Source organism: Hylobates moloch, unplaced genomic scaffold, assembly GCF_009828535.3.
Source record: "Hylobates moloch isolate HMO894 unplaced genomic scaffold, HMol_V3 SCAFFOLD_5, whole genome shotgun sequence".
Classification (NCBI taxonomy): Eukaryota; Metazoa; Chordata; class Mammalia; order Primates; family Hylobatidae; genus Hylobates; species Hylobates moloch.
The window spans coordinates 36,088,820-36,093,799 of record NW_026652280.1 but is presented as its reverse complement, the minus strand read 5'-3'; positions in this window follow the sequence as shown (position 1 = coordinate 36,093,799).

Below are 4,980 nucleotides of genomic sequence, written 5' to 3'. Positions count from 1 at the left end.
AGCTTTGCTCCTCTCTATTCTCTGTGTTCCCCTGCTGCCTAGATAGATCCCAGTGTGGTTTCTCAGATGATTGGCCTGCAGGGTTAGTGTTCACCAGGCCCACCCCCCACACCTTTTTTTTTTTTTTTTTTTTGAGACAGGGTCTCACTCTGACACCCCAGGCTGGAGTATAGTGGCATAATCTCGGCTCACAACAGCCTCTGCCTCCCAGGTGCAAGCCATTCTTAAGGGTGCCTCCAACTATGCTGGGCAATTTTTGTATTTTTGTATTTTTAGTAGAGGCAGGGTTTCACCATGTTGGCCAGGCTAGTCTTGAACTAGGGACCAAGTGATCCATCCACCTTGGCTTCCCAGGCATTAGCCACCATGCCTGGCATCGCCAGCCCTTTTGTTTCCTCTCCAAGAGAGCTGCACAGATGAGCTGCTTCTAGTCTGCCATCTTGGCCCTGCTATTTTGGCCCCGCCCTCTGGTAGTGATTATTATAGTCATTTACATGATTCATCAGATTGATGAAAATATTGAGGCTCATAGAGGGTAGAGTACTTGACAATGTTACACAGCTAGTGAGGAGCTGAGCGAACACTTACAGGCCAGTTCCTGAAATATAAATTCAATATTGTCTCCTTTGGCAGAGTTATTAATAGAGTCCTCAATAATTATTCTGTTATCTGAGAGCATGAAAATGGGCATGAAGCTTCCCCAACAGCCAATTACATTTCTAGCACAGAAGGATGAAGAAAATCGAACACTGAATAATTTCATAGGGTTGCTCTTTTCATTTTTCTGATCATATATTTCTCCTCAATCCCTTTCTCAAAGGTTCTGAAGTTCAAGTGCTCTATGGCAGCATACAAATTAGTGAAATGTAAATCATCAAAGCTAGGTTGGACTCTATTCTAGCACGGAATAGCTTTACTTATTAGAGTTAACTTCAAATGCAAGTGACCGATACACCAATATAGCAATGACTGGAATAATATAGCAGTTTATTTTCACTTAATAGTTTTATATAAACGTAGACCTCTCTATATATGTTTTTTTCTATGTCTTCATAATTTTCTTTCTTGTTTGCTGCATTTGTAGCTCTCCAGTGGTTTGAAATATATGTCTTAAAATTTTATCTCACTGTTTTAGTTTTTCGTAAAGTTTGGTCTATCTCAACTGGAGATGGAAACATGGTAAAGATTTGTTTTAAATCAGCATAATGTATTAGAACCAAATAAAGGAATAAAGGTGGAAAAGTGGGTAAGATGGACGGAAGCAAGGAAGAAAGGAGAAGAAAGAGAAAAAGAAAAGAAAGGAAAGGATATTGAATGGCTTTAGAATACCTACATTCAGGAAGCTTGGAAGTTGTAATGAAAAGTGTTTGAAAAACACTTTAAAACATAGCTCCTTGGCATTTATTTATATTTTGACATGAATACTAAATCATGCTGCACAACTTATGGAAGGGATCTCTAGAAAACTCAGCTGTTTCCTTCACCTAAAATTATCTTCCAGTTGACTGACATGGAATATATTATGAATCTAGTCTATCGAATTGTATCCATAGTCTACCATTAGTGTCTTTTAAAGTTCTTGGACCAAATTAACTTAAACCATAAAAGTAAAGGAAAATTTTCCAAACCTAACATACTAGGGGAACAAATTATCCTACTAAACAGGTATTTGGGATGCACCTAAATTATTTTAAATTTAAGTTTATATAAAATTAGATGCAACACATAATTATTTACCTCCTTACATTGTACGCAGTAGGCATAATGTAACATTATTCCTGAATCATTATTTATCTTCACTTGTAATACAGCAATGCTTTCAGAAGCTCCTGAAATATATAAGGTATACCTCCCTAAGGGAAAGAGCCATATACAGATTTTTAAAATTCTGTTTGACTGTGTATTTAACATTTTCTCTCTTCTTCCCTATTGGCAGGTATATTTTTGTAGTATCAGTAAATTTTGAACCATTCAATGAGGCATGCTTATTGATGCGTGCTTTAGGATGTCTACTTTTTTTCACTCATAAATGATTCAGACTTTTCTTCTTTCCCAAGCTTATTTGCATTCTGTGTGTTCAAAATTATGGATAACTGAACTCCAATTTGCTTAAAAAGTCTAGAAGTTAAATAATGGAAGCTTGGATCATGATTTCATGGCAGATCAGGTGAATTTTGTCATTATTACCAATAAGACAAACTTTCACTTCTTTGTCATTCTGTGCCTGACAAGTTGATCACTTCTTTTTTTGCTAGATTCTTAATTATCTGTTGCCTTTCTCTTTCACAGAAATGTTAAATAGCTTTTTATGCCAGCCAACTCTTGATTAAAAGTCATTAAGATATGTTTAGTGAATAATACAATGTCTGAGTTTAATTAAGTTTTAAAAAACACCTGTTTGCAAACTTACATAGGACAAAGTATTTTGTCAGTAGGAGAGGAGAATGCCTGTGTGTACTTGGAAACAGATGGCTTGGTGGCATAACTTAATTCTGAATTTAATGTTAAGTTTTGATTAATTAAAGGAGTTTTGTTTGGATAATAAATTATTCCTCTCAAGTTATAGGTTAAGGTTTGAAACAGCTTGCTGATCATTTGTCTTTTCAAAGTACAGAGTTGTTAAGATCCAAATTAACTGCCATATGCTGGATTTCTTTGTTTTGAAAGTGTTAAAAATGTATTTCAGTAGATAAATGGCCTCGTCAAGGACTCTGAGGGGAGTTAGTCAATGTTATTTGAGGATGTTCGTGCTCTGTCATCTATCTCAGAAGAAAGAATGATCCTGTTACAATAGGGTGACAACCAGGGACATACTAATAAAAAAAGCAGTGTAGGTTCTATAAGGAATCTTTTCTCTGGTTATCTGTAGGGTGAATGATAGTCACTAGAACAATGGTAAATCAAGCACCAAGTTCTTGAAAGCGTGGTAAATCATCAATTCTATCTGCTCCTTAGGATGAACTGGGTTACTACTGTCACAATTTAGCATCATTTTCTGCTCTGCATCTTCACACCTGGATCAGATTGTTTCCCATTTCCACTGATAGCTTGACACCATTGAAGCAACAGTGTGGCACTTGCTATGAATAGCACCAGACTCAGAGAATGGCAAAGGATTAGGAGTTAGTATATTCTCCTAAGTCAGTCTGCATATATATAGGTTTCCCATTCATTTCTAGGAAATAGAGAGATAAAAATTACAGCACACCAAAGAGAACTTATTCAAGAAGACCTAACCATGAAACACAATTCAAGATGGGTAACACAGAACAAAGAGCCTCAAATAGCATTGACATTTATTGAGCTCCAAAAGGAAGTAAAAGGTCAAGAAAGGTGTGAGTTTAAAGTATTATGTTCCTTTTTTTCCAGTCATCTTAGCCCATGGAAGTTTTTCACACTTTACTTTTGTGAAGAATAGCATTTGTGATTCACATGACCTCATGCGCTGATTTTGTTTGGTCACAATGAAAGTGTCCCTGACCTATAGCCGGTTTCTTTACGAGCAAAGTTTTCAAAAACGCTAATCTGCTTCTCTGGTCAGATCTTCCATGAGCCAACAGACTGCCAGGAAATGTCTACTGCCAGCCACCAAATACTGAAAACAGGGCTTCTGGTGCCATCACATGGCCCAAATAGGAATTAAACAATTGTTAGTGTCTATTCAGCACTCACTCTTTGTCATTATTTTAAGCACATATAACCCCCACAACAACCATATGAACTCTGCATCATTATTATGCCATAATACAGATGAGGAAGCAAATGCACAGACAGGCTAAGTATCTTTATTACACTGATTTGATGGAAATATCAGATGTGTGGAAGTTGGGGGATGATACGGTAGAGATAGGCATATTGACAACAGGAAAAGCCACAGCTGACAGTCTGATATAATGGAAGGGCATGTAAAAACCAAGAATCATCCTCCATTTCCATTGTCCCTGTTCTTCCCAGGTTCCTTTTCCTTTCTTCATGCTGCAGAGTGTTTGAGAGGTGCCTGAGGGCTTGGAGATCAGTAATAAGAGGTGAACAGAGGAAATATTCCAAGACACAGTGACAATGTGCTTACCAGTAGCCAAGGATGTGGACAGGTTAGGAGATGCCACATGGAAGCATTCTGGCTGTGTGCTCACTAGCACCCAAGGATATGGCATTTGAGGGTAGAGGAAGCTACACAAAGCACTTTGGCAGTCTAGGTTACAAGGTGCTAAAGGGGATGGGTGCAGAGGTAGCAGACGAAAGGGGAGCACAGTTGTAAGACTGATAATATTAAACAAATAAGTGAATGAAAAATACACTATGAATAGTGAAAGCCAAGTTTCTAACTGGAGAAAGTAATTCAAAATACTGAAAGGGTAGAAAGAAATATGTCCATTGATTTGTCAGAATATAATTATAGTTATGGATATTAACCTATATGAGACATATACATACATATGTATGTTTATATGTGTATACGTGTGTATATATATATACGCACTTATGTACATGAAAATTTCTGAATATACATACTTATATGTATGCATACATATATATTCATATATTACATTCCTTGATCTTCCAGAAAATCTAGAAATAATGAAAAGTGAAGGCATCTCACTAGAAATGAACATACCTAGCACCCAGATGTTGATATCTAAATATCACCAGGGGCCTTTAAATAAATATTTTTGAAATGCTACATTCAAGGGCTCTGAGAAGAAAATAAGATGGGTCTAGAATATATTGTAGTAAACCCTAAAAGAACACTGGCGACACGTCAAGAGGCCACAAGAGCCAGCTTGAAGGGACTCCTTCTGGACAAATATGGTACAATTAGAGCATCAAAGTCAATAATGATAGTGATGGATTGCACCACATTGAGTAAAATAGAAATCCATGAGTTCATACTGATATAAATAAATGTTTGAATAAATGTACAGTTGATGGTGAGAGTAGAAAGCTCTTCCTTGTGGTAGAATGCCCATAATAAATGTAGGG